At 41.3% G+C, this 24270-nt stretch overlaps 1 protein-coding gene and 1 long non-coding RNA gene across 2 annotated transcripts in view; one reads left to right on the top strand and one right to left on the bottom strand.

Annotated features, from left to right (window-relative positions):
- Nucleotides 1–15317: 15317 nt before the first annotated feature.
- LOC130032514 (uncharacterized) lies at nt 15318–16630 on the bottom strand. Its single transcript, XR_008793834.1, has 2 exons — nt 16459–16630; nt 15318–15425 (listed from the first exon to the last, which is right to left on the bottom strand). It is a non-coding gene; the product is annotated as an uncharacterized LOC130032514 (long non-coding RNA).
- An 870-nt stretch (nt 16631–17500) lies between these two features.
- CHRM2 (cholinergic receptor muscarinic 2) overlaps nt 17501–24270 on the top strand; it is a 152091-nt gene continuing 145321 nt past the window's right edge. The window contains exons 1-2 of the mRNA XM_056123996.1: nt 17501–17606; nt 22266–22352. The gene's annotated coding sequence lies outside the window, so the exon portion shown is untranslated. The remainder of the gene's footprint in view (nt 17607–22265; nt 22353–24270) is intronic.

The raw sequence follows: 24270 nt of genomic DNA, 5'->3' as shown, positions 1-24270 counted from the left end.
ATTTTTCCGATCCATAAAATAGCAAATTCTTCAATTTCCATATTATTGGAAAAGGGTCTGTGTTCTGGTAACAGCTTTTCACAAGCTCTGCTTCTCGATGTCTTTGGATTATCTTGGGTATATTGTTTTCTCCTTTTCACTCTTGGCAGATTTTTAGCTTACCCATTCTCCTTATAGCCTATAAGAGTTTTAAGTTTTATAATTGTATGTATAATGGTGCTCTTCTCTCGGAAATCAGAGAAATCAACAAGTGTCCTATAAAAAAGAGGAAAATAGATTTGTGTACTTGCTAAGAAATTACTCCACAAAATATGTTTTAGTGTCTTTTTGATCATGTATTTTAAGGATATGCACTATTTGATTTCTCGTTTTTTTAGATTTGCATATTGATACACCAAGTACTGCATTTGGTAGATGTCTTACAAGTAAGATTTATTTTAGCCCTAAAGCATGAGGCTAGTTGGTCTCCTACTCATACCAGTAAACTAATCACCTGAAAGCTCCTTAAAAAACAATCATTACAGAGGTCACGGTAATGGAATGAGCTCTAATTTTAAAACATTCGTTTTGAACAACTTGTGGGGTATTAAAGAGTCATCAGTTTTGAAGAGAAGAATTATTTACTCTCATTCATCTAATCTGAATGATTAATATGTGAGATAAGTTAACTTGTGGGCAATTTACATACAAAGTTTTGAAAACCTTCCAGACCAAGATTTCCTTACATTTGTCCTGATTTGACCCTGCCCTTTATGCTTCTTTTCTGTTTGTTCTGCTAATCTTCCATTAGTCTCCCTGGCTTCCCGCCCTTGTTCCTTCTCCTTCTATGATCTCTCCCTAGGCAGTCTCAGCCTTGCCCCTGGTTTCAATTACCACCTAAGAGCAAATGACTCAGAAGGTTATATATCTAGCTTAGACCTTTATTTTGAATTCCAGATCTGTATTTTCAACTGTCTCTCTGCCAGCCATTCTTGTCTCAAAGTCCCTTCAGATTCAATATGTCCAACAGGAAATCTCCACTCAGAATGTTGTTCTTTCTCACTGTTACCAGCTTTCATCAATGGCATCACTACTGAAGACTGCAGGGTGTCCTCAAAATCACCATATCCCATATGCACAAATTAAATCCATTAAATACTTTAGAGTTCATCATTTCTCTATTTCCACCACAATGTCCTGATCAAACCTGGCTGTCAAAACAAAACACTGTCCTCCCGTTGTTCATCGATTTGCTTGAGCGGGCCCAGTAACATCTCCATTGTGAGACTTCTTGTTACTGTGTTTGGCATATTGAATACTCTCAGTAGCTTGCCAGGCTCACCAAGAGAGGCAGAGGAATCGAACTTGGCTTGGACAGGCTGGCTGCATGCAAGGCAAATGCCCTACTGCTGTGCTATCACTCCAGCCCAATCAAACCCGGCATCATCTTTTAATTAGTCTCAGGCAATAGCCTTGTTGTTACTATTTGCTTTTGTCTTCCCCAAACTCATTTTTCTTTCTATTTTGATTTAAAAATATAAAAAATAAAATTATGTATTTTAATTTAAAAAATTTTATTATATTTATCTTTAACCAAATTCACATTTATCTTCCAAAGACTCTATGTGGCTTTCCTTCATATGTTCCAATATACCACATTTGTTTACATATTCACAAATCTCCCAATTTCATATATATTATGTCTCTGTTTTATGTTTGTACACTCTACATGTCTCATCACTGAAGATTTGACCTGTGGTTTTTCTTCCTATAACATTTTTTTCCACTCTTTTCCTGATTACTGCCTTCTTATCAATTGCATGGCAGTATTTCACTTCCTTAGGCAAGCCTTCTATGACTCTCTTGACATATTCAAATTTCCTTATTTTGTACACTCATAGTAAAATAATCTTTATGCCATTACATTTACCAGAATTGTCATTTTCCATTGAATTTATGTGATTGCTTACTTAATAACTGATTCTTCCTTGGTACTGCATGCCTTATCTTTATTCACTATTTCATTCTGATCGTTTTGCCTACAATATGGAATATTAAAGTTGAATAACAAATATAAATTTACTAAATTATAGGTGTAAAATTTTGACATTGCAATGATTTGATGTTTACAAGATTCTTAAGCCTTGCCTTATGATTCAAAGAAAGGTATCTAAATATTTTATCAGGTTGTAATATTGGAAATAAAATGTCACAACACTTGAATTGAATATTTGCATAGGTCAGACATAAGTCCTTAGGTACATTCCTGAGGCTGAATATCTAAAATAAAGTCATTGGTTTATTCATCTACCATCTTTCTATAAATATATAGATATATATTTAGTTGAATAATACCTAGAGAAATTAAAATCGTTAGGCAGTAAATTAGGAAAGGAACAAAAACTTGCATCATCTAGAGTTGCAATCAACATCCAACCTTAGTTCAGAGTTTTGAAATACTTTCTTGGTGGCTGGTTTATAGTTCTATCCAAGTTTTTACATTACTTATTTCCTTTGATTGACATATTTTTGCCCCAGGACTTAGCACTAAACACATTATTATTATTATTCAGGTTGCATTTGAAATGTCAGCTTCTTAGTGTCATGCCATCACTTGACTAGCCTTACTATTCCATCAAAATAGGATAGAAATATGCTGTGGAGGGGAAAACAAATTTTGTGGCATAAAACAACAAATATGTATTCACACTCCAATTTCATATCTTTGATAGGCAGCGGGAATCACTCAAGGACCCAGGTTGTTGAATTGCTACAGTTTTGAATATTTTTATTTTCTCTATAGAGACAAGAACCCTGAAGATCCTTATACCTATAATTAAATGTTCTAATTCAGTTACTCAGTGCCACTCACATTTCATACGTAGAAGTGATCATGTGACCTCATTCCACCATAACTGTTATCTGACATTTTGCGTCAAAGGGAGGAACTGTCAACTTATGAAAGTAGCATACTATCTAATCTAGAAAAGTCTCTTCACTTGTTTGGGAACTTTAATGGTAATTATCATTTTCATGTGACTATGCCATATTCATTTAGTAACTTCCCTCTATGATTATAATTATTGATAGAAATCTTATATGATATGTACATACAGATAGTATTTATTTACTATTTTCCACCACAAGATGCCCATGAAAAAGCAAGTTTTTATCTTGACCAAATTCATCTATAAATGTCATATGGTGCTCAGTAAACAGTTCATTAAATGAGTGAATCATGCAAGATGGTATTTTTTAACATCTTTTCCTAGTTAAGACTTCTAGAGGTGAACTTTGTATTGATTCCTAGTCAAGAGCTTTGTTAAACTATACAAATCTGTGAGTTCCATTGCATAGATTAAGACACATACATAAAAATACACATGTCACATGGAGGAGGTGAATTAGATTGAAGAAGTTCACATAAGCTGCATAAATATGCAAGATAGGCTTACAGAAAGTCTGACATTCTTACTCCAGCTGGCTTTGCTAAAACTCAGAAGGTTTGAGGGTCAGGAAAGAACTACCCCAAAACAGGCAGTCACTTTATAATTCCTCCTGTGGTAATGATCAAGCCTTCTTTCTACCTATCTCTAAGATACTGACATAGACCAGTGCTACAAAGTAACTAGTAAGGCCTATCCTGATTCCTAAGAGAAAATGTGCCCTGTTCTCTCTCCAAGGTACTGATTCAAAGCTGGTAAACAAGGCTGAACTGTCCTGAGTGCTGAACATTGAAAAAAATCAAATAATTTCTTACTCAAAACTTTTGTAATATTTACCCTCAGCTTCTACTCTAGAAAGATTATCATTTTTCTTGCTTATCATTACTGATTATCATTATCATTTTTATTGGGACTCTGCGCCAGGCTGTTTTCACTCAGGGCGCCCCAGAGAGGGGTGGGTGAGAGCCCTCTCCACCCCAAGGGATCCAGCCCCTGCAGCCAACCTCCACTACCCAACCGCCGCCACGCTCTAGACACCTTATAAGACACTTCTTACCCATCTTCCATAATTACCACATCATGTTTGATGGAGTTCAGACAGTAGGCAAATATATATATGTATATAATTGTATACACACACACACACACACATATATATATATATATATACATATATATATATATATATATATCCCACCCACATGGGCACAGCCTGGCAAGCTCCCTGTGGCATATTCGATATACCAAAACCAGTAACTATAACAGGTATCATTGCCCTGACCCTGAAAGAGCCTCCAATCGTTGGGAAAGACAAATAAGGAGAGATTGCTAAAATCTCAGGGGTGGAATAAATAGAGACATTACAGACTACTCGAGTAAATTGATGAACGAGATGATAATTATACAGTGATACAGTGATTTCTTACTTTTATATTAGAGCCACACATAACAGTCCTTGGGGCTTAATCCTGGCTCTGCACTCAGGGGTCACTCCTGCCGAAGATTGAGGGACAATATGGGATGTTGGGGATAGAACCTGGGTCACTGTATGTAAGGCAAACACCTTACCAGCTGTACTATTGCTCCTGTCCTAGAAAGAGAATTGCAGAAACTATATTTGTCAGAATTTGTGGCACTATATTTGGCATATTATATTACCTATAATATAAACACATATCTGGAAATTTGATCAAACAAAATTAGTGCTAAGCCTACACATGCACACATATGCAAAGAGTTTATGTTACCTACATTTCCATGACTAGTGGAAATTTGACCTATTAGTTTCCTATGCATGCAGTAATAAATTACCATACATTGATAACTTATGGCAGTACCAAATTGTTCTCTTTTCACTAATTTAGAAGTACATCATGAATCAAGATGTCATCAAAGGTACTCTTTCTGGAGACTCTAGAGACTATCTGTTTTCTTACAGTTCCAAGCTTTTGTGTGCTGCCTACATTCCTTGGCGATGGTCCCTTTCATCTTCAGGGGCAATAATAATCAAATTCTTTTCATATCACCTCGTTCTCATTTGACAGCTTCGGTGACCCACTTTTTGTGAGAAAGGGTGATTTTTTAAAGCAAGATAATATCCTTTTGTTAAACTTAGTTGATTACCAACCTTAATTCCATCTGCATTGAAATTATTTTCTTTCCATGTATGTAACATATTCAGAAGTCCCCAGGATTGATAGGGTACCTGTGGAGGGGAGAAATCATTCCACTTAAAAGTTTATGCAAACATTAACAAATATCAAAAGATTATATACAGGGCTTGAGTGATAGTATAGGGATTAAAATCCATGTGGCTACCCTCAGTTGCATCCTTAGCAGTACTACATGGTCCCCTGAGTACCACAAGTACAGATCTCTGATCTCAGAGAACCAGACATAAGCCCTGAGGACTATCAGTTTTGTCACACACCCACCTCCCTCAAAACAGAAAAGAAAGAAAATTATAAAACCAGCCAAAAAGAAGTATTATTAGTATCTAGGCTTTCATAGTATAGAATAATGAATCTTGAGCAATTGAAATATTTTAATAATATAGGCCAAAACTAATAAGGATGCATATAACATCACTTTACTGATAACAAGAGTAAGAAATGTATCAGTAAAATTACCCATCCAGGGCCATATTATTGAGAAAAAAATGAAATTTGCATTCATGAAAAAGTTCTACTTCATCATAATTTTTGTATTTCATATAGGAGTCTTGACTGATTTTTAATTTGCTTCAGGAGAAATATACCAAATGGCTAACCTTTATGCTTTTAGTTTATTTATATTACTAGGATAATTGAAAAATATAGAATGAGTCTGTTCTTTGATGTTGGTTAAATAATCATTCCTCTCAGTATGTATGAAAGGATGTCAATGTCAAATGAGCACATTATAAGTGATTTACTTGTCAGAAGACACCAAATAATCTATTACTCAACTCATTCCATTTCAATAGGAGTATTTTGTGTACAAGGTACATTCTTTCAATGAGAATACAGTTTTCTAGCCATATGTTTCACTTTCCACAGAAGTGTCTTTATAAGTAAAGAAATGTGTTTTTTTTGGTTTGAGGGACACACCTGGTGGTGCTTAGAGTTTACTCCTGGCTCTGTGCTCAGAGGTTACCTTTGGTGGTATTCAGAAAACCATATGCAGTGCCAGGATGAACCCAGGGTGATCCACATGCAAAACAATCCCTTTGCTAGGGTTCTCTCTCTCTGTCTCTCTCTCTCCCTCTCTCTCTCTCTCTCTCTCTTTGTTTCTTTCTCTGTCCCCTGCAGAATTATTTTTAAGTGATTAGGAATAGTAAGAAAAATATCAATATTTGTCATTTGGGAGGCAGATTAGGAGAAGATGAATCGGGACTTGAGATGTGCCCCCAAAGAACTATTTTCCTACACATTTGTGTTATTTGGAATTATATTATGCAGTATTATCTATAGGAGAGAGGCACTTTGAGTCTTCAGAGGTAAATGAAAGCTAAACAAATACTCTGAATGTTTATACACAGTCACATAGAAGTGCTTTTAAAAACGCTGTCTCCCTACTGCTGCTGTGCTTTGTAAAACTGGCATAGAAGATGCTATTTATATCTTTAATAAAACATTTAATTTTTCTGGTCCACCACTGGTCCTTTTTGAGAGCCACTGTGGCACACTGGATTTGGGCATTAAACAGTGACCCTTCCTCTTAGCAACTAGATTACTATACATTTAAATTCCTTAGTCCACCCTCCTTGCCACACCCCCAGTCCTCTGAATAAGGGTTTCCAACCAGTCTGTGCCATCAAGTTTTTAAAGGGACTCACAGAGAGAAATGTCACCACAAAGGGCTGACAAGGTGAAAAAGAAAAGGAAGTAGAAGCTTTTTGGAGACTGCTTTTGTTTTACTCACTTAAATAAGCTAAATAACTGACAGTTAGGTGGAATGGGTTTACTTACTGCATAAGAGGAGAGAAGAGCTTTCAGCATAGCCTGAGAGCTGTTTGGCACTTTGTGGTGGTTTAGCAGAGGATCAGAAAGCCCCAAGAGCTCATTTTCTTCCCCTGATTGTTCTTGTTTTAATTTTCCATCCTCCTCTGAGTGGATTTTGTTGATGTGCAAGGGGAATTGGTTCATAGTTGTCCCTTTTGTCTAATGAGTATTGGCTCCATAAGGACAAACTTTACTTGGCATATTTTCCATAATTTCTTCCCTCATTCCATTTTTTAATATTATTAAAAGTAATATCCTTTTTCATCTATTCAATACATCTTTAAAATTTATTCTTACTTTTCCTTCCCTCATTAACTTTTTTTAATGTGATGCTTTCCTATTAATAAGAAGTTAAATTCACCAGGTATGTTAACTGAAAATAGCATTCAAAAATTCTGTTCAAGAGAGGAACTAAGAATTTTTTAAATGTTCATACTTCTAAACCACAACACCCAATAAGAGAGAGAGAACAAAAGGGAATGCCCTGCCACAGAGGAAGGGTGGGATGGGGGGATGGGGAGTGGGAGGGATACTGGGATCCATGGTGGTGGGAAATGGGCACTGGTGGAGGGATGGGTATTTGATCACTGTATAATTGAAACCCAAGAACAAAAATTTGTAAGTCTGCAACTGTACCTCATGATGTCTCACTAATAAAAATTTTTTAAAAAGTGCATGCTTCTAGCATTGTAAATTAAGACATCACTATTTATTTTTTTATTATTTTATTTTAAGAACCAGAGAAATAATAGATAAGCAAGAGGGTAATGTGCTTGTCATAGAAGTGTCTGACCTGGATTTAATCCCTACTATTATACAGTTGCCCAGCACTTCCAGGAGTGATCCCAGAATACAGAGGCAGGAGTAAGTCCTGTGTACTGCTAGATATGGCCGAAAGACCATTGTATTTTTAAATTTCAGTGATTATAATTTTATAATACTACTAATGATAGGGCTTACATGAATGCAATGTTCCAAAGTCACAGATGCCACCATGATTTTTACCCTTCACCATTGTTTCAGGGACACACCTCCTCCTCTCCCCACCCCACCCCTTATTGTCATAGTAAACTCAGTTCTGTAGACCAGTTCTTAAATTCTGTTGCTTTTGGCTTTTTGTTATTCCCCTACTATGCTGCTTTTGTATCCCAAATATGAGAGAGATCATTCTTATCTGTCTCTCCTCTCCTGGATGAATTCACTCAGTATGCTACCCTCCAATTCTGAAATCAGAGGCAGAAAATTCCGTGATTCCACTTTTTTTCATATAGTCAAGTAATATTCCACTGTGCATACATGCACTATAATTTCTTTATCTAACCATGTGTTCTTGGACATGGGTTATTTTCAGATTGGGCTATTATTAATAGTGCCTTTCCTGATTAGTTTTTGGACCCTTGTGGTAGATGCCCAGAAGTGGAATTGCTGGGTTAGATAAAAGTTCAGTTCTCAATGTTTTTGAGGAGTGTTCATGTTGTTTTCCTAACAGGTTGAACCAATGACATTTCTGCCAGCTGTGGATCGAGTTTTTTTTCCCTACATGCATGCCTGTACTAGTAGGTTTTGTGGGTTTTTTTGCTTTGTGCCGGTCTCACTGGTCTGGGTATTATTTTGATTTGCATTTCTTCCTAAGTCATCATTCTTAAGAAGTCATAACAAAACTATTTTCAAAGCACTGAGATTACTTTTAATAATAAACAAACAATGCACTTATCTTCACACACATATATTAGTACTCTGGTCAAAGGTAATAAACCCAGTGAGGATGGACAACTCACAGCTTAATATATTTTTAAATTGTTCCAAGAGTATAATCATATGTGTGCATGTAACCAGAACAAACATTCCCTATAGTGATCTAAGTTGTGATAAGTTAAGCTCAATCAAAATAAAATTGAATCACTTACTATTAAGGAAATGCAAATCAAAGACCATAATTAATTATTAACTTATTCCATAATGGCCTATGCAAAAATATTGGGAAGAAGTGGTGAGATTTAGCAAAAAAATAACTCTGGTATATTATTAGAAATGTACATTGGTTTAACTTCATTGGAAGATATTGTAAAAATAGGCAAAACATATGATCCAGTAATATTGCTATTAGGCATCTATCTGAAGGTTATGTAAACACTAATTAGGAAATGTATGTCAACCTCTGTTCATAGCTGTTTTATTCATAAGATCCAAAACATGGACTCAACATAAACATTTGTCACAAATAAATTAAATAAACTGTTACTTATATGTTCAATAAAATATTACTTTATCATATAAAAGATAAAACTGTGCATTCTGGAACAAAATGAATGGGACTTACATGAACATGCTAAGGGAAATTGAAACTTAAAGAATATCAAATGATTTTATTGATATGTGGAATACAAATAACTAAAGCAAAGAAGTTGATCACAATCACCATCAACAACAACTAAACTAACTCTAAGCCTCAGAGAAGCCCATGGTGGTTCCCAGAGGAGTAGGATAAAGAGATCATTTTTGTTAGTTAGATGACTCTGGAACTTTGCTGGTGGAGTTTTTAATCTTGATAATTACTGGAGACTTCTGCATCTGAAAGAATAGGTAATAAATTGTGTACAAAATCACTACTCTTTGACATTAGAAGCATCAGTGCTCTTCCTGTCTTGAAAATGTACATCTCATCTCCATTTACATTCTCTTATTCATCACAGTGGACCAGCTCTAGAGAGACAGCAAAACCTGAGAGAAACATCCGAGGAATGAACCTGGCATGATTCTGCAAACAGAATTTGTATCCTATGACTCAAAATAGGTTTCCATTCCATTCACCCCATTCCCTGAATAGAAACTCCATTCCAGGGCTGAGTAACACCACTCTCCTCCCGAAAACCATTAGACATGATATTAATTAGAACAAGTTGTAACATTCATGACCAAAAGTTACCAAAAGTTTTGTTAAAACAAATGGCAAAAAATACCCTTGTGTTTAGTAGAGAGATAGTACAGTGGGTAGAGCACTTGCCTTGAATGCTACTGACTGGGTTCAATCCCCTGCACCATGTATAGTTTCTGAGCACAAAACCAGAAGTAATCCCCGAGTAACACCAGCTATGGCCCCATAGCAAAAAAATAAAAGTGACAGAGACAATCATTGCTACATTTCTTCACAGTCATCATATTGCTTCTGAAAAATAAAACAGAAATTGGTAAAAGAACAGAGAACAGGAATAACTTGAGACAAATTGCAAGTATATACTGAAACATTGTACCCTGGACAAAGAATTAAAGGGAACTTTTGTTCTAGTCTTTTCCCTTGGGTAATTTTAGAAATTATATATGGGATGAAATAATTTTTAGTTACATTTCTGCAACTGGATGCTACAAATTCTGAGCCTTAAGTTCTAGTAGACAGTGATTAATGTCTCAGTTTTCGAAGTTCTCTCTAAATATTTTGTTTATATTTTGTAGCCATACCTGGTGATGGTGAAGGATTGTTCCTGGCTCTATACTCTGGAATTACTCCTGGCAGTGCTTGGGGAACCATATGGGGTGCTGGGGATTCAGTCCAGTTTGGCTGTGTGCAAGGCAAAAGCCTTCTCCGTTGTACTGTCCCTCCAGCTCCTTTCTGTAAATATTTTTTTTTCTTTTTTTATTAGTGAAAAACCATGAGGTACAGTTATAGGCTTACAAATTTTGTGCTTGGGTTTCAGTTATACAATGATCAAGTGCCCATCCCTCCACCAGTGCCTGTCATCCATCCCCTCGGGTCCCAGCATCCTCCCCCCATCCCTCATCCCCCCCCCCCCCCGTCCCATCCTGCCTCTGTGGCAGGGTATTCCCCCTTGTTCTCTCTCTCTTCTTTTGGGTACTGTGTTTTGCAAGAGAGGATTTGAGTGGCAATCATGTTTGGTCTATCGACTACTTTTAGCATGCTTCTCCCACCCTGGGAGGGCCCTCACAACACCCTTCATTTGGTACTCTCTTCTCTATCTGAGCTTCCTTTTCACCTAGAGCCTGTGGCTGGCCTTCCATTCATGGAGCAAAATTCCTGGTACTAATCTCAGCCAATTCTGGGTGTTAATCTCCCTTTTTGTTGCTTTATGTTCCCCAGATGAATGCAATCTTTCTGTGTCTATCCCGCTCTTTCTGACTCATTTCGCTTAACATGATACTTTCCATGTAGTACCACTTGTATGTAAATATTTAACTAGTATTTTATCCTTCAGAGTAGCTCCCTCAGAAGCCCTGAGTTGTCATAACTTCCAAATTCCAGGTGACAGTCTAACTTAGCTAGTTAGTCGAAGTTCAGATAACTGATTTTAGAGGTAGCAAAAAGTAATAAGATTAAACACTTCTTACCTCCCCCATGGGCTATGTTATCTGTGGTGCCTAAGAACAACTTTCCTGTTTATGTTCTTTGCGTCTGGGTTAGCTTTTAGAGGGCAGAAAATATCATCTATCTTTGTTGCACTAATTGGTAAGAGAATACCGAAGGGTAGATAAATATTTTTGAAACAATTTCCATTCTCCAAATCATTTAATTCTGAGAGGTTTCATCAGACATATTTTCAGGCACAATCTCTCATTCCCCTTGCTGCAGAAAGAAGCTGAGCTATGGCATTCTATTTACATGAGATTGAAAATAAAACAAAGAAACCCAACAGAGAGCATTTTCCGAGGATTGCAACCATGCAGGAGAACCTGTATAGTCCACATCCTAATTAATTAAAGGACAGGAACCTATGGTGTGAAACTTCAGAGCTATAGAGGCAGATTTTGAGTGGTTGGTATTGAAGACATTCAGTGATTACCAATACAAGTTTATTGGCATTCTTTTCAAATTAACTCATTTTCTAGAAACATGTTTGCCAATAAAAGCCTTGTAGAAATATAGCACATACATTGACTTTGCCAGTGGCCTTGTCTCTTGCCTTTCTGCAGGGATTTATAGAATACTTTGCATAAGATTTTATAAATGAGGTCCTTCAGCACAAAGCCCAGTCACCTTGCTGATTAAGTGAGGAAGAAAGGACACAGAACCCAGAATCTATTTTATTAGGCACAATAATCAGGAACTCTTTAGGGAATGCTTCTTGGGATGCCTTCCTCAGAGAGTCTATTTTTAAAGATAAAAGTCCTATATGGAGCGATTATAAGACACTGAGGAAACTGAAGACTAGCTCCTAGGAGTGAGTGCATGATTTGCATGCAGGAGACCTGGGCTCAATCTTCAGCACCCACAAGGTGCCCTGGAGCACTGCCAGGATTGGCCCCTGATTACCAAGTCAGGAGTGTGGCACCCATACCAAATAAAAACAAAAACCAAAATCCAGATATAGTCATTGGGTCTTGCTTTGGCCAAACATAACTTTCAGCATCACAGAGATCTTAATCCCTCTCAAGAAACGGATTGCAGGTCACACCAAGGCTGCCTGTTGTAGTGTTTTCAGAAAGCTGTCTCTTTGGAATCGGTGAGCATGTCTGCCTTTCTCTTGAAGGTCCATTATAATTAGCTTAAGAACTTTAAGATAACAGGTAATCAATCTGAGAAACTATGTGAGTTTTCACAAGCATGATTTCACTCTGAATTCCAAGAAACTGGGTTTCTCTACATACTCAAAAGATCATGAATATTCCTATGTTATTATTTTATGCAACAAAACAAAGAGCCTTGGAGGAAAATAATCGTGATCCTGCTCCCAGAGAAGAATTTGATAATTCTTTCCCTTTGAACTTGCTAAAATATCAATCTTATCTCTCATTGAGATCCCTAGCATCTGTCTGAGGCTGTTAAAGGAAGAAATTTAAAAGGAGGGGTTTGGGGGATTCCCGAGAGAAATGTAGGTACACTGGTGATCAGTGTGATGCTGGAATTATGTGCATATGAGAAAACGTTGTTAACAATGTTATAAATTACAGAATCTCAATCAATTTTTTAAAAAGTTTTTAAGGTGAGGTTTAAGCTGTTTGTCAAAATAGACTCTGAAGTAGCTGCTGAAATTTCTCAGTAGTCCTTCTCTTACAGGTTCATCCCCATAGTAGATCTCAGCTTGCCTCCTGGAAGTAGGAATTCACATACTTATACTAGATGCTTCTCTAAGTAAACATGCTTGCCACGTGACTTTTATTCTGCATTCTTAACACTGATTTATCACCATTGCAGCTGCTTGGCACTTTACAGGGCAGTCTTTTTTCTTTCCTTATTTATATTTCTCTTTTCTTCACCCCCTCCCCACTCTTTAGTATACCCCTGTTTGAAAAGAGCTCTGTATTTTAAATATTTTAGACTCAGCAGCAGTCAATGTTTTCAGGCTTTGGATAACACTACCACTGCTAGGAGAGAATGAGTTTAAAACAGCTGCGATGCCAAACTTCAAGAAACAAGGAAAAGAAAAAAATAGCAAAGCATTGTTTGTTAGACATAACCAAACGTTTTCACTCAGAATCAGTCCCATTTGTATAGGGAAATGGGTGTTGCATGGTCTGGAGACTAGCTCAGACCATGAAAAAAGGAAGCTTAGGGTTTTCTATAAAGAGAAAGAGATCATCTTTCGTGGCTAAAGAATAGGAGCATTTAAATAATTCTCTGGAAAGGATTTTAGGGGAAAATATATAAGTACCTAAGAATGGTGCATTCATTAAGAAGCTTGTTATTAATTTTTCAAAACAAGGGGACAGAAAGATAGTTTTAGGCAATGATTGTCAACTAGTGGGGGTTCACTTTTAACTCAGGATTGTATGTTTCAACCTGAGGTCCAGGAATAGAAAGTTTTCTTTGATGTACATCAGATCAATCAACCTGCTTTCCCTGAGCCTCCTGTTGATAATGCTGCATTTTCTGCGTTGACCCTAATAGCCATGTGTAAGAGATGAACTAGGCAAGAGCTACTGCTTTGGGCCCATTCTCCCCTACAAGCAAAGCCTTTATCTCCATTGTTTCGGCCCTTTAAAAGCAGAAAATAAAGAAAATGCGATGGGTGCCATATTTGCTGGGAAATAACTCCAGTTGAACCTGTCACCCTCGTAATCCACTTGTACTGACAGAGATGATGTGTGCATCTAATTACTGAAATTTAATTACTGCTGCACTGAAATCAAGGTAACACAATAAAATATGCATCACCTTTCCAGGAATGAGACCTACTATTCCCCTTCTTTTCTCCTTAATGATGACCTTGTTTATAGTCTGTCTCAAAAGCTCACAATCCAGCTTTCCCAATGAGTCAAAGACAATCCTTTCAAGAATTGGAACCCTTCAGCTTATACCTTAAATGAGATTTATGAGATGTTGAGTAATGACGTTAGGCTTTACAAGTGTAGATTACAAATTTATTAGTATTCTTTGAGGTGGAAAATAGACAGGTAGATAAAGGGAAACCTGTCAATACATTCTACAAAGTCTTTAAAAAGCACTTTTGAGAATGTTTCATACTCACAGAAGGTAAAATCTACACTCTTGGTTTAAAGGAACACTCTTTTATCTTGGAAAGTAAACGGGCTTAGGAGATAAAAATAAAATGTGCAGAATCAACATGATGTTTTTTTTTTATAAAAAGAGAAACTGCAAGTGGAAGTGGAAAGGGTTTCTTCAGATTAGTGTAATGACGGATTATGTTAATGTGTTTGTGGCATGAGGTTGATGAGCACTGTGATTTCCACTGGTAAGACCCCACTCGCAAATACTTTGATTCAGTACCTCAGAGGCATGACCAGAAGTCTATGTTTTGAAATCCTCACTGGCAGTCTTATCATAGGTCATTACTAATGTCACACACCCTTTTGAACATTTTGCATGAACTTTTTCCCTTATAGCAACATTAGGGGAACTTATATTACTAGATTCCTTTTACAAATTAAAAAACTGAGACACGAAGCAGTTAAATAATTTCTTCAAAATCATATGGTAAGTGGTTTACAGCTATCTATGGTAATAGACACATTATATCTATATTTGTATAAAGTAAGACCATAAAGCTCAACTTTACAGATAAAATAAGCATCATTCACTGACTGCTAAAAAATGATTGTTGGCAGTTGCTCTCCAAAAGCCTTGAAAATACAGAAACTCTACTGAACTTAGCAGTTCAGTAACTACTCAACCGACATTCTTTTATTCAAGTGTAAGAAAATATTTTTATTTTTTCTTGATTGGTTGGCTTAGCTGTGTTGCTCATTTTGGAGACTGTTTCACCCTGTTGCTAAGAAGGCATTGGCATTCATAATAGAAAAGAATAAAATGGCAATAGATCCCTGGGTTTGCTGCCAGCTTTCCCCTTCTCTTTTCTGCATTGATATGATGCAGTGTGTGTGTGTGTGTGAAAGAGAGAGAGAGAGAGAGAGAGAGACAGAGACAGAGACAGAGACAGAGAGAAAGACAGAGAGACAAAGAGAGAGCGAGAGAGAGAAGGAAAAAGTATGCACACATGTGCACATTTGAACAAGTATATATGCTTTAAAAGATTCAGGGAACACCATGAAAGTGTAATAGAAATTATGGAGTAAGGGAAAAGATGCCAATTCATTTTCAAACCATCACCTAAAAGAGAAGAAATGACAGAAAAGATCATTAATGAAACAGACCACATGCTGGTGGAGGTGAAGAGTAACACTGGACAGCAGTCTTGATTTCCTCACAAGTATAAATAACCTTCTAGTGATGGCTTAACATAAAGGCTAAAGAGAGTGCCACAATCTTCATGCATTACTTCATCCTGTTTTCCATCACATAAAATCAAGTTTGTACCAGTTTGCTTAGCGATATCTTTGGGTTAACTACGAGAAAGAGCAGACACTCAGTTATAGGATTCCCATTAATTAGTTTATACTGCTGCATAATTAATCATCTTGATTATCAACTGCTATATATGTGTGTTTCCTAAGATTGCCTTTCCTTGGCAAAAAGATCAAAAGCTTATAAAGAAAGTGCACACGATAACTTTTGTTATTCTTCTATACCTTGTAAAGAGTGGACTTCAAGAACTGAACTGAATTTAGTTCAACATATTAAAAGCATTCATAAATATCTCTTTCCCTGTTTCTTTTTTGTGATTCCCCCAAAGTAATACATGTGATTCTATTACACAATTTAAACTTTCCACTTTTCCACTTAACTGAGGAAGGTGGTAGAGAGAAAACACAGCCAATAGCATATATTGTCACAAAATCAAATCTTGTCCCCAGTCATACTTTAGAATCACATCATTGCATCTTTATCAAATGGGATTAGCACCTGAAAATAATGAGCACGCTTCTTGGAAGAATTTCTCATTCAATTGAAGAAATGAAAAGGTAAGCTTCCACAGAATACAAGAATTTTTGCAGCCTACAATTTTAGGGACCCCAAATTCCATGAAACATCACCCATCCTTAATAATCCTCAGACATTTCATGCCTCTTAGTTAAAGAAAACATGGACGTTGACCCGTGTTTAAAAGAAGGGGAAACCAAAAAAAAAAAAGTCTCCCTCTTCTACACGCATTTGTCAGCGTCTCGAAGTCATTCTCAGCCCGTGAATTTAGCACGATTACATGTTTACAAAACATAACGGATTTATTCTAACACGTCCCCACCTGGAAACACTGGCTTTAAGCATCTTCGGCAATCGGAAAGCAACAGTGCGTTGTCCCCCAGAAGCCATGTCACCTTTAGAGCAATCCTACACTTGCAGGCATGGGACTGGGTGGCGGTCAAGGTGGAACATTGCCACGGCTCTGGTGTAGAAATTGCAGATGGAAAGCAGGACTCTGGGGGAGGGGGTGGTTGGGGTGGGGGATTGGGGGGGGGGGTGGATGTGGAGAGGAGCGGGCCGGAGTCCAGAGAAAAGGCTGTCATATCTGCTCCGAAGAACCGCCAAATCAGAAAGCAGAGAAGATCTCATTGGAGGAGCGCCTTCAACGGCAACTAATCCTGTCATCTGGTAAAGAAAATTGTAAGTGTTTTCTCCACAAATTGTCCGCCCATTGCAGCGCATCGCACACACACACACACACACACACACACACACACACACACACACACGCTCCCCTGCCATCGCCAAGGCGCCCCGGCACAGAGGCGCGCGCGCACAGACACACACACACACACACATACACACAAACGCACGCACACACACACGCGCGCGCATGCACACACGCACACATGCACACATGCACACACGCACACACGTACACTCCCCGGCCTGCGGGGTGGCCTGAGCGCTGAAATCCCAGCTGGGAAACGGCCCGCAGCACCCACGCCCGCCCGGCCCCGGTCCGACTCCCCCGAGCACTGGGCGAGGAGATGACTCCGGCCGGGATCGCCCACCCGGTCCCAGCTCGCTCCTCTCCTGCTCATCTTCGCGAAAACCAGGTTGGAAAGTCCTGCGGGCTGCACCCAGGGGCGGTCGGGGGAGGTGGGGGCGTGGGCGTGGGCGTGGGTGGCGGCGGGTGCCCGGGGTGCGCCCCCGGCCCGGAGACGGGCAGCAGAGCCGCTGAGTGCCCGGGACGCCTGAGCGCGCCGGGATCGGTCCTCACCCCGCCTCCCCGCCCCACCCCTCGGGGTGCCGCGGCGCCAACTAATCTTTGCCTTTTTCTCTTGCAAGATCGAGAGAGCGAGCGGCCGGCCGGCCGGCTTGTAGGACTCTGAGCCCTGCGCAGCTGGCGCCGGGCCGGTCCTCCTCGAACCCTCCGAGGGCTCCCCGGAGGCAGCGGCCGCCGCCTCTGGAGGCACCTGCAGGCAGGTAAGGGCGTCGGGAGTTGCAGCCTTCCCTGGCACGGCGGGTGGTCCTTCCCCGTCCTGGAACCCGGCGCGGGCGCACGGGGTTGGGGAGTGTGGGGGGAGGGCGGTGGGGAGCTTGGGGAGCTTGGGGTCGCCGAGAGTGCAGGTTTGCCCGGGGAAACTTTGGCTCGGGGGGCGTTGGAGGGCTGTGGGCAGGGTCTGTGGGTCTGCAAAGGGCAAAAGGGGGTTGGGGAGGGGGGGCACCGCGCGCGAGGCGGGGCGCGGGCCCGCGGGTCACCGAGTCCGGTGGATTGTGGCCACGTCCAGGCATCGCTCCACCCGCCCGCCCGAGACCCCCCTGCACGCTCCGCCTCACCCCTTCCCCGACCGTCTGGGAAAAGGTCAGGAAGGCTCTGCCCCTCCCGCGCCTCCCTGCGCGCTGGACACGAATCCGGGCATTTGGGGGGTGCAGGCCCGGCCGGTCTCAGCTTCCCCCCTCTCCCCAGACCTTCCTTCTTGAGCAGTCGCTTGGACAGCCGTGCCGGGTGGCAGGAGAGAAGCCTGGCACTGCGCTCGGTGGACCAGGGCCAAGGGGCTCCTGAGGATAAGAAGATGGGGGGCGGAGAGGTGGGGGGGGGGGATCCCAGGACGCCGCCGGACTTGGATGGTGAGCGTCTCCGCTCGGGCTGGGGGACGAGGGTCTCAGCGAGCGAGAGCCCCGGACGGTGTCTGGACTCTGCCCAACGCCCTGACGGGGTTCGGGGTGTTAGAGGAGGAACCGCCGCCCCCCAAAGTCTCTCGCGCCCCCGAGGACGGGCGCAGCCGCTCACTTGTAGCTCGGGTACCCCGCGAGGTGCGGTCGGAGCGCGCCGGGGACACGGCGCGGAGCTTCCACCTGTGCGCTCTGCCCGCAGGAGGGGCGCTCCTGGGAGGCGAAGACGCCCCGAGTGAGCAGCTTCCAAGTGACCCCCGCCCGCGCCTGCGATCCCCTCCCCGCCGCCCCCTTTGGGCGTCCCAATCTCTCCCTCTTCCTTCTGTCGCGGTCTCCGGGAAGGTGCGCACCCCCCCCCCCCCCCCACACACACACAAACACACAGCAGGCCTGGAGACCCGGCTCCTGCCTTTATGGCAAAGAGGTGCGGCCGGGAGCTGAGACCCCCCCCACCCAGGTGCCCTCTCGGGGCTGCCAGGGGTCCCCCAGGGTCTCCTCCGTGTCCTCGGCACTGCTGTGTCCGAGGTCACCCCAGTGTGTGCCCCTGTCCCCTCGCCCTATCGCTTCCTCCCACCCCTGGCCAGCTGCCGTAAGACTGCGGCGCTGCCCGGGTGCCGGAATACCCCCAGCGCCCCCACGCACTTTCTAGTTTCCGTTCAGAGCCTCGTTTCTTCTTTAGGGTTTATTTTTTGCTTTCTTGCTCTTTTTCTCAGCACTGGGTGGCTCCGTGGCAGCCGGCCCTGCGGTGTGTCGGGCGCTTAGTACACGCTGACAGCGACGCAAACACACCACCTTCCCCTCAGCGACACCCCTGGTAGGCAGCCCCCCGCCGCCACCCTGGGCGCCGGCAGCGGCTGGGCTGCCCCTGGTCCCCTTAGCTCGGTCAAGGCCACAGCAGGAGACAGGGAGGGAGGAGAGCTGAGTTCGCCCAGACTCCTTGGGGAACCCAGGGCAAGGCTCAAGGCTCGGATTGGGGGTGGGGTGGGTGGGAGGTCGGGTTGGAGGTCTCAGGCTGCTCAAGTACGAAGTGACCAGAGGGTGGATCATAGGCCCTGTGGAGTCTTGGATCAGAGTTACCCTGGCTAACGGGCTTGGGTGGAGCGTCAACCTTTCCTTACCCTGATGTGGAAAGCCCAAGCGGCCCCTTAGCCTGCTTCAGCCAATTAAATATTGTGGATAAGAAAAGAGAGGGTTCTGAAAGAAGCGAGGAACCCCAAGAACTCAAGCCAGCACCCTGCAGCAAACACCGCTTTGCAGTTTGCTGTCAATGTGTATATCTCTACACACACGTTTCTGTCTATACACTCAGAGCATATACTTGAAAAGCATGTGGTAATAGGAACTGGAAATGTGTGTGTAGGTTGAGATCTGTTTTTATCGATAAGCACATTAGGATGATGTTATACTTTAGAAATTATAATTGAGTGTGTCTGTATTTGTGTGTGACCTTACTTTAGAGATGTAACCAGGGCCCAGGTAAATGCAGGTGATTACCGGTTGATTTGGCAAAAGACAGTTTCACAATAGGAGCTGTTTTAGGCTGCAGAAAGTGGATTTTTGACACTCTTTTCCAACCCTTGTAAAATGGTTGGAATCATTCCATTCCAACAGTGTCACAGGTCTGCAGTATTTGGCTAAGTTCTCGAGAAGAAATACTACCAGGTAACTTGGAACTGTTATTACTATTAATTAGTATGAGTTTGCAGTGGTTGTACAATAGATTAGAATTTTCTACTGGTTCTGCTTGCTTCACTGGGTCAGAAACTAGCGAAATAAGTAAAACTAAACAAATAAGCAGGACACCAAGAAAGTAAAGAAAACCCCATCTAATTCAGGTTACGTCTAAAACTTCAGTGAATGAAGTGGGATGGGAGTTGGGGGAAGTCTGAGACCCCAAATTCTGGCAGGTTTCTCTGACAGATGATTGGCTAGCCTACAAAATAAAGTAATTGCTTATTTGTGAAGGTGGCCTGAGGGTATGTGGAAGGGATGGAAGAGAGAGAGTAAAGGGTTTGAGGATCTCTATGACAGACAAGCTCAAGAATGTGGAGAACATGGTGGTAACTCTCTACCCACTTCGGAGGCAGACAGGAAAGACAGTAGCAGTGAGACTTGGGTAAAAGTCCCTTGGATTGTTGCCCCTACAGTCTTGGAGTTTGAGAAGAGCAGAGTTTGCTAATTTTTACATTTTTAAAGGGGTATTTTGTTTTTTGTTTCCAATACAATTAACGATACTTTCTCGTGGACGTAATTCCAACACCATACTCATCACCAATGGAGATATCTCCCTCCTGGAAGTACTATGGCCCCTTTCCTTGTAACCCAGCTCCCAACATTCTAGTTCACATTTAAAACCCATCTGGATCCTAACAACATGACCTTAATCCCTTGCATCCACCTCACCTATCATTTCAGGCTTCTGAACTGTTGGACTCCTCATCTCCAGGACTGCTGGCCCAGGAGGGAGAGAGAAAAGCTTCTGAAAATTGTAGAAAACTCTGTTAGCTACCCTGGAAGGCAGGGAAGCTCCTGGTAGAGGAGAATATGTTGGCTTATTCAGAGACACATGTTTTTCTGACCCACAGCAAGGAACAAAATTGCAGTGAAAGCCAAAGAGGAATAGGCATTAATAGATTTAGAAACTAAAAAGGAATGAGGAATGGAAAGGTGGGGGAGGGGAGAGGGAGAAGGGGCAGGTGGTGGTGGTGAGGGTAAAAATCTGTTGGTATGTCATTAGCAGCCAGCACAGAGCTGAATGCAACCTCAAATCCCAATGTCAAGACTTTAGAGTAAGCACCTGAGAGAACATCTATCAGCAACTCTATTAACACAAACACCAAACCCCAGTGTCATCTGGTCCCCTTAGCTGCCCCTGGTCCCCTTAGCTCGGTCAAGGCCACAGCAGGAGACAGGGAGGGAGGAGAGCTGAGTCTGCCCAGACTCATCTCCTCTTCATCTTTCTTCACTTGACTTTGTAGTAGCAAGAGGCTGAGAGACACATTTTAACTCTGCAGTTGCCTGGAAAGATTTGTGTCCTTCAGACTCACATCACAGTTGGCTCTGCATCTTATAATGTGAGCTCTGGGTTGCCTTCCTTTAGCAAACACTGTCAGTGTCCTTCTGAAGACTGTGAGCCATGATCTGGCCCCACTTGGTCTACATTTGGTTCATTGAGCGGGCTTGGCATCGCTTTCATTCAAAGGTGTCAGAGCCCAGTGGTGTGCTCTGCAGCGCAGCCGACTCAAGCGGGGGTGGGGGTGTGTTTGATGCTGGGAGTCAAGCAGGTTGATTTCTCCTGGGAAACGGCTGTCCACGGAGGGAGCTTTGAGTCCTTGGGACTGGCTCAGCACATTACAGATATGGAATCATCCGTTCCATTCGTTCTGTACCCTCACTGTTTAAGATCCTGTCTGGCACGTCCGAGATGGTATTAAATATTTGTTGAAAGAGTGAATAGATGAATCAGTGTTCCCATCTTATCCTTGAAGCAGTCCTCTGAAGTAGATGCCATGTTTTCCATTTTACAGATCAGGAAAAGAGCATTGAGAACGCTCCAGCCAGGGGCCAAGCACTCACTGCTAGTAAGCTGTAGCTCCCGCGGTCAAACATGTCTGTGGCACTTTAGACTCTGACTAATGTGCAGACTGGTGCTTTGTGTGGAGCTAGAGCACTTTTGTTCCCTTGTGTTTGGGGAAATCAAAACGGTGGTGTGCAGAATTGGGTGATATTCTCCTATCTATTGTTTTTTTTCAACTCTACTCATTCTTTTGGACTCCCTCACCATTAGCAACAGAGCTTGGATGCCAACTAGATTCTTGGTGGGCACCTGCTTGATCTGAGTAAGCAATGACACTCAAATGATACCTGGTATTTCGGCGAAAGAAAGAGTGGATTTTTTCCCACCTCTTTCTGGACTGAAATTTTCTTCTTCTGTGCAAAAGGATGAAAAAGAATTTTGATATCTTCCAGTTTCATTCGTGGCCGCCGTTGAAGTGGATTAAAGGACATTTGCAGTGTGAGGCCGCTAAGCCACCCAGGAACTACACAAGGATACAGGTACTCGAACTTCCAGTGTGGTTATTTCTTCATTTGTCATGCTGAATGAATTCCTCCTTCATTAAGATTGCTGGTGCTTCGGGTCCTGAATTTCAATGGGCAACTTTTAAGTTTCCTTAGAATCTCTTAACTGCCTTGGCTTTGAAGGGCATAATGTGACTTTGTGAGTCTGCTCTTACTGAAGAGTGCAGTAGGCTTCTACAGTTTTGCCCCTTACATACCTAACGTGTCCTTTCCTTATTTTATTTCAGTTCCCTTCCTTCCCCTGGTCCCTGTCACTCCACCCCAACACACACACCTTTGAGTTTCTCTTTTATACTATGACCTAAATATACCACCATCTTAACCTGTGCAGTTGCCATAGTAATGTTTCATGGTAGATAAGTGTGCGCACTAAACTATCAGTGTCTTTCATTAGCTATGGAATTCCTTCTGTATTTTCCCCTCTCTTCCAAATCCAGCCTTTCGCTGGATGATGCCCTCTAGTGTTCAACGTGGGGAAAAACACCATTTTGGAGAGGGCCAAAAAAAAAGAAAAGAAAAGAAAAGAAAAGAAAAATCTCTGAAAATGTTTTTGAATCTCAATTGTGTTTGAAATGGGGGGAAAAGCAAGAAGGATAACTAATTTGTATATTTTCATTGAATAAATGAGTAGAAGGCACTCACTACCTAGATGTATTTTTTTCCTGTGGAAAATGAGTAGGAGTCTAATAATGTTTTGGAAATGGGTATGTTGATGCCTTGTATGTTTGATATTGGTAAAAAATACATATGGAGAAGAAAAGCAGTTCCATTGAGGTAGTGCAGGAGAATGTAATGGAGTCTTCTCAATGTTTTTGTCTTTTAAATTTCATAATTAAAGTCCTATCTTTAAATGAGACCCTTTTTTTCTTGCTAGATAGGAAACACACACATGCATATGCACAAATGTACATATATGCATTCACAGAATAAACACAATTATTGTTTTTTATTTTATATTTTGTATTATTGTGTGAGTAGTACGATGAAGCTGCACATTATTACTCATGCTGAAGCACCCGATAAATTAGAAGTGAGGTTGATAGACTATAAACATATCTTTCTTCACCACTCTACATTCACCATCGAATGTCAGCCTATAATGGTGTCACCAAGTCAAACCTATCTTAGAGATGCGTCTGGAATTCTTCTCCACGTCTCCATCCACACATCTTGCTCAGACCTTTCGCATCTCTCACATGAACTGGCAGCAGCGCCTTATGTTTCTAACTGTCTCCCACCTCCACTCCTTCCCTAGTACAATCTACGGCTCATGCTGCCAGAGTGACCTTTCCAAAATGCAAATTTGAACATGCCATTCTCTTGTTAAAAATCCTCACTGCCTCTCAACGATCTAGGATAAACTCTAAACTCAAACAAGCGCAAGTTTCCCCATAACTTTTCAAAGACATTTTGCCAAGTCATATCACGATCAGCCCTTTTTTTTTTTCTATTCCCCACAACAGGAGGTAAAGAGCTTCATGTTTTTTATGGGCAGGAAGTAAACGCTATGTAAACATTGGTCGCTATTATTCTTTTGTCTTTATTCTCCTCTTCCTCTTCTTTCTTATATTACTATTTGCCTAATTTATTATTAATATAATGCTAATAAGCATGAGAAAAATCCTAGCACCCCCTAGTAAATGATAATAGAAGGAAAATCTATTGTGAATTGGGTATTTGACCAAGTATTTTGCATTTTTTATCTCAATTTAATTTCTAACAGCCTGGGACATTCCCTGCTACATTCTAGGTATTCAATGTAAAAAACCTCTGTATGTTGGTTATTTTGATATGCATCGTCAGTAAATAATAATAGCAATGCCATTTCTGCCATTCCACACAGAAAAAAAAGTTCTTTGTAAGATAAAAAACTTGGGTTTTTCATTTTGAAGGG

The sequence above is a fragment of the Sorex fumeus genome, unplaced genomic scaffold (assembly GCF_029834395.1).
Source record: "Sorex fumeus unplaced genomic scaffold, SorFum_2.1 ptg000048l, whole genome shotgun sequence".
Classification (NCBI taxonomy): domain Eukaryota; kingdom Metazoa; phylum Chordata; class Mammalia; order Eulipotyphla; family Soricidae; genus Sorex; species Sorex fumeus.
This window is presented reverse-complemented; position numbering and strand designations above follow the sequence as displayed.